At 37.6% G+C, this 13,861-nt stretch overlaps 1 long non-coding RNA gene and 1 pseudogene across 1 annotated transcript; one reads left to right on the top strand and one right to left on the bottom strand.

Annotated features, from left to right (window-relative positions):
• Nucleotides 1–4,679: 4,679 nt before the first annotated feature.
• On the bottom strand, nt 4,680–7,051 carry LOC140176947 (uncharacterized). Its single transcript, XR_011868205.1, has 4 exons — nt 6,889–7,051; nt 6,743–6,797; nt 6,526–6,654; nt 4,680–6,029 (listed from the first exon to the last, which is right to left on the bottom strand). It is a non-coding gene; the product is annotated as an uncharacterized lncRNA (long non-coding RNA).
• A 5,563-nt stretch (nt 7,052–12,614) lies between these two features.
• LOC112729559 (dof zinc finger protein DOF3.4-like) lies at nt 12,615–13,344 on the top strand (annotated as a pseudogene).
• The last annotated feature ends 517 nt before the right edge of the window (nt 13,345–13,861 follow it).

Below are 13,861 nucleotides of genomic sequence, written 5' to 3'. Positions count from 1 at the left end.
TAATTTGCAGCCCAAGGAAGAAATTAAGTTCACCCATCATACTCATGTCAAATTCACTTGTCATGAGTTTTCCAAATTCAGAACAAAGGGATTCATTGGCAGATCCAGAAATAATGTCATCAACATATATTTGAACTAGAATAAAAGAATCATTAGAGTTCTTAATAAATAGAGTTGTGTCAGTGGTGCCTCTTTGAAAACCATTTTTCAAAAGAAAAGAGCTAAGTCTCTCATACCAAGCTCTAGGAGCTTGTCTTAAACCATAGAGAGCTTTAGATAATTTGAAAACATGATCAAAATGCTCTTTATTTTCAAAACCAGGAGGCTACTCCACATACACTTTTCTATCTATTACTCCATTCAAAAATACACATTTCACATCCATTTGATATAATTTAAAACCACAATATGCAGCATAAGCTAAGAGAAGTCTTATGGCTTCCATTCGGGCAACAGGGGCAAAGGATTCATCATAGTCTATTCCTTCTTCTTGGTCATAACCTTGTGCCACTAGCCTTGCCTTGTTTCTTGCAATGCTACCATCTTCTCCCAACTTATTCCGAAAAATCCACTTGGTGCCGGTCACTTTCTTTCCACTTGGCCTTGGAACCAAAGTCCATACTTGGTTCTTTTCAAACTCAAGAAGCTCATCCTCCATAGCTTTAACCCAAGAGGGATCACTGAGTGCTTCCTTGACGTTTTGAGGCTCAATTTGTGAAAGAAGGGCAATGTTTGATCCTTCATTTTCCTTTTTAGTGGAAGACCTTGTTTGCACTCCATGAGAGACGTCCCCAATGACAAATTTCTTAGGATAATTCTTCAAGAATCTCCATTCACGAGGTCTGGTCGACTTGGATGCAGATTGAGATACCAAGGGATTCTGGGTGCTGCTGGCTTCAGGATTTCCTTCAGATTCATGAGACAAAATGGAATTGTTTCTCGAATTTTCAGCAGTTGCAGTTTCTGGTTCAGTTTGACCAGAATGTCCTTTCTCTTGATTTTGCACAGTTTCAACTTCCTTTTGAGCTTGATTTCCTGCATCACAATCTTCCAAAATGCTTTGTACCAAGTTAGTGTCACAGAATGTAACATGTATAGACTCCTCAATAATCCTAGCATCTTGATGATAAACCCTATATGCTTTACTAGTTGTGGAATATCCTACAAACAAATACTCATAAGCCTTTGGATCAAATTTTTCCAAATTTTCTTTATTATTTAAAACAAAATTTGCATCCAAAGATGTGTAAGTAATCTAAGTTTGGTGGGTAGCCTTTCCAAAGTTCATAAGGGGTTTTCTTCAAAAATTTCCTTATGATTGTTCTGTTTAAAATGTGGCAAGCTGTGTTTACCGCTTCAGCCCAAAGGAATTTTGGAACATTACTCTCACAAAGCATAGCTCTTGTCATCTCTTGTATGCTTCTATTTCTTCTTTCCACAACACCATTTTGTTGTGGTGTTCTTGGACAAGAGAAGTTGTGAGATATTCCAAATTCCTCACAAAAGGATTCAAACAAATTATTTTCAAATTCAGTTCCATGATCGCTTCTTATAGAAGAGATTTTCAAATCCTTTTCATTTTGAATTTTCTTGCAAAAAGGTTCAAAGGCCGAAAAGGCTTCATTTTTGTGTGCAAGAAATAAAACCCAACCAAACCTAGTATAGTCATCCACAATCAGTAAACCATAATGTTTACCACCTAGGCTTTGAGTTCTTGTTGGACCAAATAAATCAATGTGTAGCAACTCAAGTGGTCTTTTAGTAGAGATGTCTTCCTTTGGTTTAAAAGAACTTTTTGTTTGTTTTCCCATTTGGCAAGCATCACAAGTGATGTCTTTGTCAAACTTTATCAAAGGAAGACCTCTTACTAATTCTTTCTTTACAAGTTTGTTTATTTAAAACATACTTGCATGGCCCAATCTCTTGTGCCATAACCACTTTTCAGATTCTTTAGAGTGAAGACAAGCTACATTTTGATCCTTTAGTTTATCAAGAGTAAGTCCATACATATTATTGAAACGCTTGGTAACAAACATCACTTCATTTGTCTTTTCATTAACAACACAACATTCAAGCCTTTTGAAAACAACTAAATATCCTAAATCACACAGCTGACTTATACTCAAAAGATTGTGCTTTAAACCACATACCAAAAGTACATCATCAATGAAAGTAGATTGCTCATTACCTACTTTTCCAACAGCAATGATTTTACCTTTACCATCATCTCCAAAGGTCACAAAACCTCCATCATACTTATTTAGTTTGATGAAGTAGGTTGACCTTCCAGTCATGTGCCTTGAACATCCACTATTCATGTACCACATGTCCTTTTTGTTCTTGGATGCTAGGCAAATCTGCAAGATGAGTTTCAAGTAGCCTTAGGTATCCAAATTAATTTGGATCCTTTGAAGTTAATCCATCTTGGTTGCCCAAGTGCATTGAAATCATAGACAACATTGTAAACTTAATTTCCAACAACTCTTTTTTCAATGAAACATTGTTCATATGAGTGACCAAATTTCTTGCAATTGACACAATGATTTTCAGATGTGTGTCGCTGAAATTGAGGTGAGTTATATTGCTTGAAATGATTAAAGTGTTGAAATTTTCTGGTTTTTGGAGGAGATGCATTTCTTATGACAAACTGATTTTTATTAAAGTTGTTCCTCTTTGCAAAAGCATTTTCACCAGAATTTCTTTGAACATTTTTACCTTTCAAATATGAGGTTTTGTTGTAAAATGGTGGTTTCTTGAAAACAGCCTCATTTTTCGAAATGTAACCCAAACCTGGCCGGTTTGAACTCGGATCAGTTCTTGGTGAAGGCTCAGTTTCACTTGTGTATGCTTCATCAAATTTTTCTTCACAAGTTGAAACATATCCGATACCTGATTTGCTTGGTATGGATTTGGTATTTGATGAAGAAGCCACAAATTTTATAGAGGAAGTATTAGAAACTGCATCTTCCTTAGCTATGTAGCCTAAACCAGATTTTTCAAACAATGGTCTTTGACTTGCAAGTAATTTGTCCAAGTTGCTAGAACCTTGAGCAAATTTTGCTAAGTCACCATTCAGTCTTTTAATCATATCATTTAATCTTTCATTTTCAGCAATTAACTCATGAGAAGGATCCACAATGTGCTTTCCTTTTAATTTTTCAAGTTCAGATTTTAGAAATCTGTTTTCTTCAATGATGTCCAAAGCACATTCAATTTCCTTCACTTTTTCTTTTAAAAAATCATTTTCATCTCTTAACACATCTCTTTCAGATCTGCATTCATTGTATTTATCAAGCAGTTTTGATGTGTTTAAAGTGAGATCATCAATAATAGCATGCAAATCCTCAATGGTCAAATCATAATAGTTTACCTCATCAAGATTGTTGTTTCCAGCCATGAAGCAGTCTTTGTCATCTCCTTCAGATTCTTCTTCTTCATTTGAGTCATTCTCAAGATCCTCCTAAGCTGCTATGAGTACTCTCTTCCTTTCCTTCTTTCCTTTGTCCTCCTTTTTGAGCTTTGGACAGTTTAGCTTGAAGTGTCCAGCCTCCTTGCAGTGATGGCACGTCACCTTGCTCAAGTCGATCTTGTGTTCCTTTGAACTTGAACCCTTGTATTTGCCCTTGTTCTTCATCATCCTTCTAAATCTCCTAGCAAAAAACAAAAGCTCGTCATCTGAAATACCATCACTAGACTCACTCTCTTTTGGTTCTATTTGTGACTTGAGGGCTATTCCCTTTTTCTTTGAGTCTGTGTTTGTGTGTGTAGCTTCATTAGCAAGGAGTTTTCCTCTCAGCTCATCATAGGTTATGGGACTTAGGTTGTTACTTTCGGTTAGGACAGTGGCAGTGGTTTCCCATTCTTTTGTGAGGCTTCTAAGGAGTTTTCTCACCAAGGTTTGTTCTGTATAGTTTGTACCCATAGCATCAAGGTTGTTGATTATGATTGAGAATCTCTCAAACGCTTCATCAATGCTTTCTCCATCCTTCATGCTAAACATCTCGTACTCTTTTCGCAGCATATCAATCCTCGTTTCTTTGACTTGTTTAGTGCCTTCATGTGTAACCTAGAGTTTTTCCCAGATTTCTTTGGCTGTCTTGCATCTAGACACCTTCCGGTACTCTTCAAAGCTGATAGCACAGTGAAGAAGGTTGATGGCTTTGGCATTCAGCTCTATCTTCTTCTTATCATCTTCATTCCATTCAGCTTCTTCTTTTGGAGTCACCACTCCATTAGCACTTGTTTTTGTTGGAATCTTGGGACCGCTCACAACAATCTTCCATATGTTGTAGTCAATGGATTGGATGAAAATCCTTATCCTTTCTTTCCAGTAGGAGTAGTTCTTCTCGTTGAAGAAAGGTGGCCGGTTGTTTGACTGGCCTTCAGTGAGGGTGTAGGCAACTGTGGTTGTGCCCAAGTTGTTCGCCATTGGATCTTTGCTCCAAGCGGTTAAGCTTGATTCTTGAGACCGTGATACCAATTGAAGGTTGTGGTAGGCTTAGAGAAGGGGGTTGAATCTATGCCTTCCTCTTAATTGCTGTTATTACCCTTTTAAAACAAACTTTCAATTCAGGTTTTGTTTGAACTCAGCAGCGGAAATTTATGAGACAATTTATTTTTGTCTCATGAATATCAAAAAACATAACTCAGTAGAGAAGAGAAAAGCTAACACCAGCATGTATCTTAGTTCGGTTGCCTTGTGCTATGCAACTTACATCCAGTCTCCTCCACAAATATGGAAGAATTTCACTATAGTTAACAGTATTACATACATCAATTTCACAGGATTGACCCAATCCTTTCACACTCAAGTTCTAACCTAACTTGACATTAGCTATGCTAATACCTAACTAATCACTCTTAGTGCTAACCCAACTAAAAAAGGGATACCTTACAGGTACAAGATACAAGACATAAACATACCTAAAGAAATCTGAAAATAACTCTAGGCTTTTCTCTCAAGTGTTTCTCTCAGCCTTTTTCCACTCATGGCTTTTACTTGAGCTTTCTCACAATGCCTTTTCTCACAAGAAATTACAGAAAGATAAACTTAGAAAAGTACATTACAATCAGTAAAACATGAAGGAGATTGACTTCATCAGCAGCCTCTTTGCTATGTGCAAAATCAGATTCGCAAACCTCAGATACAGTTCTTCAGTATTGGCCGAATGCTTCTTTGAAAGAAAGCATTATCCAAGTAGAGGAACTTCTTCAGAACACAACTCATAAACTCTGGTTTTTTCTCCTTACTTTCTGAATGAGCAGCAAACTTCTTTTATCTCCTTGCATGTTGCTGGGTTCTTCTTCCAAGGTCAACACCTTGAGCCTTGAGCTTCACCAACCCACAGATTCACTTTTTCACATTAAACCTTAGAGTAGAAACTTTGCTTATGACTTCCTCATCTTGACCGAAAGCCATGAAACAGCAACCATAGAAATCTTCCAAAGGTCAACTTGATCTGAGCCCTTGAAAACCAACTTGGTCCCCAAGTCTTGTTTAAGACCGTAGATACACAGCAGGGAAGAACAGAAATCCTCTTTCCCTTGTATCCCATTTCGAATAGAGCAGAGAGTTGGGAAGAAGAGATGTAACCGAGTTGCATGTATGAGGAAAATATTTACCTATAACCTAAGCTTGATTTGGTTTGGATTTATTGAGATGACTTCTGCCTTTCAAGCTTAGTTTCTCTTTCTTGCTTCTTTGGTGACTATCTTGGTGAAGAAGCTCTTTCTCTCTTTCTCTTTCTTACTTTTCTGAGGCTGATTTGACTTGGTCATATAGAGATGAATGTTGCACTTTGAAAGAAAGAAGACTTCAATCTTACAAGAGAAGCTTTGTGGGATGGATACGGGCTTGGATTGGTTTTCCATTAAACAACCCGTTGGTGCCTTGCCTTGCTTCTTTGAAGAATTTTTGCTTGAGATGAATGACTCGGGCTTGTCTTTATTTTCACTTACCATTCAGCCCATTAGCATATATCTTTTGTTTGATGTTTGGCTGCTGCAACACTTGTTTTTAGCCTGCATCACTTATCAAAAATAATCCAAATTAATTTGGTGATTAGCCCACTAATTAAATGTTTGTCATCATCAATTCTATTAATTAATTTCTTAACTCAACAAACAGTTATACTCAAACAATATTCAAATCCAACAACCAAAATTCAACTAAGGATCATAGTTCACTAATCCTAGGCTTCTAACATAAAATACCTCATTATCACAACAACCTCCATAATAGTTATACCTCAAATCAATAATTCATCAAATCATTAGTTAATCAACAAACACCAAACCAACCATGTTCATCAATAATAACATTCAACCATAATTCTCTCCAAATTAACATAACAACATTCACCATCCAAAATTAATAACTAATTATCCAATAAACTTCAACCAAATATATTCATCAAAAAATTACTAAACATTAAACATACACCTGCATTCCAACTTTTCCTATGGTCATCTAGCCTAAGTTTTCACAGAACATTATATATTAAATGCAAGAAACCTAAACCATACCTTAGCCGATTCCCAAGTATTATTCCAAGATAATTTTTTCTAAAGAACACAGCCCTCAAAACCTCAACTAATCCGCTTCCTCCAAGTTCCAGTATTCACAATTTCGAGCTCCAATTATTTATTCACAACCTAATACACATTTATAACATATATATACCCAATTTAATACTCAAAGCTCAAATTCAGTAAAATTAAAATAGAATTATGGTATCCTCACCTTACCCAAGCTTCACATAAGCAAGAGTAAATATTTTCCTCAAGTTAATTAGATCCTAAAATATCAGAAATCAAAGGAATTCAACATCTCTTCCAATTATTTGAAAATTGGGGGAAAAGAATGGCTGGAAGTGATTAGTGGCTTACCAAAGAAATTGTTCCGGTAGAAATGTAGAGCTCGACGAGGTGGACGCGTGGCCGCAAACGGTGCGGCGATCGGAGCTCGGACGAAGAAGTTACGGCGTTCGGGAGTTGACGCAGGGGTTTCGGTACATTTCTCTTCTCCCTCCCCCTGTTACGTTGTGCTTCTGCTGCATTGGAAGAAAGAAATGAGCTTTTAAGCTCATGTAATGGGTTGGTCCGGTTGGTCCCACGGGCCCAGTTCAACCGGTTCGGTCCGTTTAGTCCAATCTTGGGCCGTTTTCTTCGAAATTGGTGTCAAAATTCTCGTTTCGACGAGCTCTATCCTAATTTGATATAATTTTTACATTTATAATCTTTTTTATTAAAAACTAATTTATTGACTAATTATCTACTAATTAATCGGGGTTTACACGATTTAGGAAATATTAAAACATTAACAAGGAAGGTTCTCGTATTAATCTTGAGCAAAATATGAAAAGTGGATCAAGATATAATATCTTATTTGAGAAAACATTAGATACTACACCTAACACAAATAGGCATGAGGAGCCCCACCACAACATATGCATGAATATTAATCCTATGAGGAGTGAGCCTGTTAAGGAACCTGGGCCATCAAATCAAGTTGTGAAAAAAGCCCTTAAACATGGAGTTGGGAAAAATTCCTAAAATAAAAAAGGCCCACTAATGCAAAACTTGGGCCCATTATCAAAGGAAACTAAAGATCATGAAGCCAACTAAGGCAGGAGAAAAAAACACTTCCTCCAAAGACGATTCCATTAATTTGAACTAGGAGATAAGACCGATCATAAAAATCCGAACTCTTCTGCTATGGAATGGAAAATGCTTGAATATATGAGGCGGATACAACTGCAGGAACGTGATGCTTTTGAAGCAAAGATAATTGCTGGTTGTGTGCTTGAAAATCATGTTGTTAATAACAACTTTCTCAATCAGAAATCTTCTATTACCAGTAACCCTATGCCTCTGACAAGTGGTATTGTGCCGGTTCCCAACAAACCACCTGATGAAAAAAGAGGGATTTTGTGGCTGGCAAGGATCTGAAGCAGAAAATAGGTTCTATCCCCCAACCAAGATACCGATTTTGGGGAAGGGGCTAATTCCCATACTTGATCTTAGGTCTGGTGATCTAATCTATCTCATCGTTGTGTCCAATGAATATGATAATCTAGAGCTGCAGGGTGCTGGAGGTAAAACGTTTATTTCTTTGATTAAGGATATAAAAAAAGAATACCAGAAATAGGGCTGTTTGGGGAAATTTGGATTTTGACGCTAATTTTATCGAGGAAGTAAGAGGCTACTTAGGAGATATAAGGTGCCTCTCAGATCCTGGCATTTGGAAGGTGGACATTATTTTTCATAATCATTAGTTTGTTCATATGATGGTTACTATGGTGTTTCAACTTCCTGGTTGTTAACAGCTTGCTATGGAAGTCCATAGAGCGCTAATCAAAAAATTCTTTGGAAAACTCTCAGAGCCTTTAGTTTAAATACTTATCTGCCTTGGCGTGCCTTGGGTAACTTCAACGATTTGCTCCACGAGTATGAATATAAAGGAGGTACCGAAAATAACGATAGAGGTGCTTGCGAAGATTTTCAAACTTTCATTTTTTATTGCAGATTAATGGACCTCGGCTACTTCGGTTGGCCTTTTACCTGGAGAAGAGGTAATTTGATGGAACGACTTGATAGGGGTCTGGGTAATTTGGACTGGAATATTACCTTTCCAGAAGCTAGGATAATACACCTTCCCATGTTCAAGTCCGACCACTTTCTCCTGTGCCTTTAGTTCTCGTCTTCGATGCCGACTAACAGAAGAATGAGACCATTTAGATTCACTGCCGCATGGCTTACTCATCCTAATTTTGGGAACCTTATCAATAATAATTGGGTTATACAGGGGTTTTGGAATATGGGTATGGTTGCTTTTCAAAATGCTTTGAAGGACTGGAATTATAGGGTGTTTGGTAATATTTTCAAAAGAAAAAACCAAATCATAAGAAGATTGCAAGAAATTACAGCTAACATGAATCCTATTGGAAATAATATCTTCTTGGAGAAACTCCAGAAAGATCTTTGGAGGGAGTATGAAGAGATACTTATTCAAGAAGAGATGTTATGGTTACAGATATCTCGGTGCAAATAGATTAATTTGAGTGACAGAAATACCAAGTACTTCTACAATATCACTATGGCTAGAAGGAGAAACAAAATGACTTCTCTTCAAGATAGTAATGAAAATTGGATCTCAGATGATGATGCTCTTGAAAATATGGTGACAAATTTCTATTCTGAGTTATACAAGGATGACCTTTCTGATTGTCCATATATTCTCCATGGTAACTTTCCTACTCTTTCTCATGATGAGCTAATCAATATTGGGAATAATATATTTGCCTTGGAAATTAAGAATTCTACTTTTAGTATTAGTGGTTTGAAAGCACCAAATAGAGATGGTATACATGCCATTTTCTATCATAATCAATGTGATAAAGTTGGTCCTGACCTATGTAATCTGGCGAAAGCTATTTTTCTTCAACCTTGTAAAATTAGCGAGGTTAATGAAACGCTTATCACTTTAATTGCAAAGGTAGAGTCAGTCTCAAGCTAAAACACATGATACCTATAAGCTTATGCAACATTTCATACAAAGTGGTCTCCAAGATCCTTGCTAAGCGATTGAGAATGGTTATAGAAAATCTTGTTAAACCCACCCAATATAGCTTTATTTCTGGTAGACAAAGTTCTGACAACATTATCATTACGCAGGAAGTAATTCATTCCATGAGGACAAAGAAAGGAAACAAAGGTTGGATGGATATAAAAATCGACTTGAAAAAAGCTTACGACATGCTCAAATGGAGTTTTATAAAAGATACGCTGGTTGACATCGGACTCCCTACTCACTTTATTAATTTGATCTGTACGTGCATTTCCACAGCCAAGGTGGAGGTCTTATGGAATGGTGAAACCTTGGATGAATTTCTTCCTTCCAGAGGTATTCAGCAAGGAAAACCCCTATTGTCTTATATTTTTGTTCTTTGTATGGAGCGTCTCACCCAACTTATCAGTGCAGCTGTGAAAAACCACTTTTGGAAGCCCATACGACTTAACTGGGATAACCCCGATCTATCCCACCTTTGCTTCGTAGATGATCTCATTCTCTTTGCTGAAGCTAGCATGGACCAAGCAGAGATTATCAACAAGATACCTGAGAAATTTTGCACAAGTTCCGGGCAGAAAGTAAATAATGATAAGACCCAAATTTTCTTTTCCAATAATATGGGCAACAATGTTAGGAGGAGATTAGTGAAACACTCTATTTCACAAGAACGAATGATCTTGGAAAATATATCGGAGTCTCCCTTCTTCACACAAGAACCAACTGCAACACCTACAATGAGATTATTGGCAAACTCAACTCTAGGCTGAATGGATGGAAAGCTTTCACTCTATCTTTTGCAGAAAGAACAACTCTGGTAAAATTTATTCTTTTCTCTATTCCTACTTATACTATGCAAACTTCTATTCTTCCTGCATCTACTTGTAATCTTATTGACTGTAAATGCAGGAGCTTCCTTTGGGGAGAAATATCATTCGCAGAAATTTCATCTCCTCAACTGGAAGACAATCAGTCAACCTAATACTAATGGTGGGCTTGGTATCTGGCATGCCAAAGAGTTTAACCATGCCTTCATGATAAAAATTGGCTAGAGCCTTATAGAAAAAAGAGATGCACTCTGGGTCAAAGTCCTCTAATCAAAATATAATTGTGGAAGCGACCTTCTCCCAAGAGTGAAAAGAAAGAATAAACAATCAAATATCTAAAAAGGAGTGTGTGCTTCTTGGTCTAATGTTCAAAGGAATTCTATTTGGAACATTGGTGATGGGAACAATATAAACTTTTAGAACCACCAATGTGTGCCAAGACTCGGTCCTCTCAACAATTATGTTGCCTAGGTAAGTCAGCCTTACAATTCAAATGATGGACTAATGGACTTTCTTTTAGTTTCAGGTGAGTGGGATGTCGATAAACTTCGAAGATGGCTTCCGGATCTAGTGGTGAATAGAATTCTAACCATTTTTCCACCATCCCCGGAGAAAGGTCAAGACTAGATTGCTTGGGCAGCTTCATTGGATGGCACTTTAAATATGAAATCACCATATTCTTCTCTCTAAAATAATATAGGAACTGCAGATCGTCTTTTCAAGCTTGCTTGGAAGTGGAATGGCCCCAAAAGAATTTGATCATTTATCTGGCTGGTTGTTCATGAAGCTATTCTGACGAATGCAAAACGGAAAAGAAGACACTTAACTATTGATGTAACTTTGTTACTGAAGATGCTCTATATGTTTTCTGCAATTATTCCTCTACAACTATCATTTGGAATCTCTTACAAGCCAACTAGAAAATTCAAAACTTCTTTAACCTGAATATCTGGGAGTGGCTTTTGTAAAATCTATCTCATCAAACTAATTGGAACACTATGTTTGGAGTGACTATATCCTCTTTATGATACTAACGTAATAAATTGGTCTTTGAAGAAGGAGCTGGCACCTCTTCCTTGGTAGTTGTGGAGTCAATCAAAATGTGGATCATGGAAATTACCAAACTACTGGACTTGAGGATTATTTCAAAGAATACGCACTAATCTTCTCATAATATCCTAATTAGCTAATTACCCCTCCGAATCATTGGATAAAAGTAAACGTTGATAGCTCCTTTTTGCCCAAAAAAGAAGTGCAGCTTGTGGCGGCATTTTTTGAGACAATTTTGGAAGATTTATCAATGGTTTTTCTTGTAATCTGGGCAGCTGCTCCATCATGCATGCGGAGCTCTGGGCAATAATTAGAGGCTTGCAAATTGCATCAGCAAAGAAGTATAACCATTTCATTGTAGAATCTGACTCAGCCATAGTTATTAAATTCATCTCTAAAGGATATCCTCCTCTTCACCCTTGTAACCCCCTTGTGAAAGATATCAAAGTTCTTGCTAATAGCATTCTGCAGATCTTTTGGCGTCATACCTTGAGGGAAGCTAATTTGATCGCTAATCAACTTACAAAGAATGGACAGGACTTACCCTTAAGTCTTCATTTATTCGATATTCCTCCCTCCAATATATCTCTTGCCTTATCTTTTGATAGCTATAGTTGTTTTAGAATTAGGAATGTTTTCTAATTTTTTTTTGTTTAGTTTGTTTTTTCTGTTTAGGGTCATTGACCCCTATCTTTTACAAAAAAAAAAAAAAGTGTTTGACTTAGATTAAAATTACAAGTGCTTACTACTTATTATGAAATTAAATTATACTTTTTTATATCTATGATTTTTAAAAAAAAATATTCCTAACAATTAATTTTATTTAACTTTATCTATAATATTTTTATTTATTTAATTTTATTTGGGTTAAGTATTGAAATCGTCCCTAAGGTCTGGGGTGAAAATCAAAATCGTCCCCGACCTTTTTTTGTTATTAAAATCATCCTCAACGTTACAAAACGTTATAAAATCGTCCTTTTCCACTTCAATTTTATTTTTTTTACCATATTACCCTTCATTATTAATAAAAATAATTAAAAATAATATTAAAAAATTAAAATAAACCTCCCCCTCCCCCCACCCCTCTCCCCCCTCCCGTAACTCCCTCACCCCCTACCCCTCATCCCTCACCCCTCACCCCCTCACCCACTCCCTCACCCATACAATTTCAACTATATACTATTTCTACCTTCACCCCATTTCACAACGCCATGCCCTCCTCCGACTCTGGCGAAAGCCGTCGATCAGCCAAGCTTCACAACACTTCCCTAGCCCCACCGCCGGCCGAGCAAGAGCACCTGCCGTGCCCTCCATGCGACTCTACTAATACCAAGTTCTGCTACTACAACAACTACAACTTCTCTCAGCCTCGCCACTTCTGCAAGTCCTGCCGCCGCTACTGGACCCACGGCGGCACTCTCCGTGACATCCCCGTCGGCGGTGGAAGCCGTAAAAACGCCAAGCGCTCTCGCACCGTTCCTTCAGCCTCCACCGCCACAACCTCCTCTTCCGCGGGTGCGGCCGTCACCTCGGTTTCTTCTGTGACCCCGCTCACCATGGTTCCCGTGGCCGGGAACAACCACCCCGGAGCACCCGTGCAGTTCGATGGATGGTGAAGCAAAGGGTAATAACGTGAGCTTGTGCGGTGGGAGCTTCACTTCGTTGCTGAGCAACACACAGCAGGGTCCTGGTGGGTTTCTGGCTCTGGGTGGGTTCGGGCTTGGTCTTGGGCCTGGCCTCGAAGATGTTGGATTTGGGATGGGGATGGGGAGAGGCGGTTGGGCCTTCCCGGGCGTGGTGGCGGACGGAGGCAGCATTGGCGGCGGTGTTGCGGGCTCCGGTGTTGGGCACACGTGGGGTGAGGGGGAGTGGGGTTACGGGAGTGGGGTGAGGGGGTGAGGAAGTGGGTGAGGGGGTGAGGGATGGGGGTGAGGGGTGAGGGAGTTACCGGAGGGGGAAGGGGTGAGGGTTGAGAGGGGTGGGGGGAGTTTGTTTTAATTTTTTTAATATTATTTTTAATTATTTTTATTAATAATGAAGGGTAATATGGTAAAAAAAATAAAATTGAAGTGGAAAAGGATGATTTTATAACGTTTTGTAACGTTGAGGATGATTTTAATAACAAAAAAAGGTCGGGGACGATTTTGATTTTCACCCTAGACCTTAGGGACGATTTCAGTACTTAACCCATTTTATTTCTAATATTTTAGATTTATCAAAACTATTTTTAAATATTTTTAATTTTGTATCTAATATTTTAGATATAAAATTAACAGTAAGGGATAATTTTAAAATAAACCAAAAATATTAAGAATTAAGTTAAAAAAAAAGTAAATATTAAAAATATTTTTAAAAAATCACAAATATTTGAGATAAAAAATATAGTTTATCCACAAATTAATTGCTAAAACAAGTG

The sequence above is a fragment of the Arachis hypogaea genome, chromosome 12 (assembly GCF_003086295.3).
Source record: "Arachis hypogaea cultivar Tifrunner chromosome 12, arahy.Tifrunner.gnm2.J5K5, whole genome shotgun sequence".
Classification (NCBI taxonomy): Eukaryota; Viridiplantae; Streptophyta; class Magnoliopsida; order Fabales; family Fabaceae; genus Arachis; species Arachis hypogaea.
This window is presented reverse-complemented; position numbering and strand designations above follow the sequence as displayed.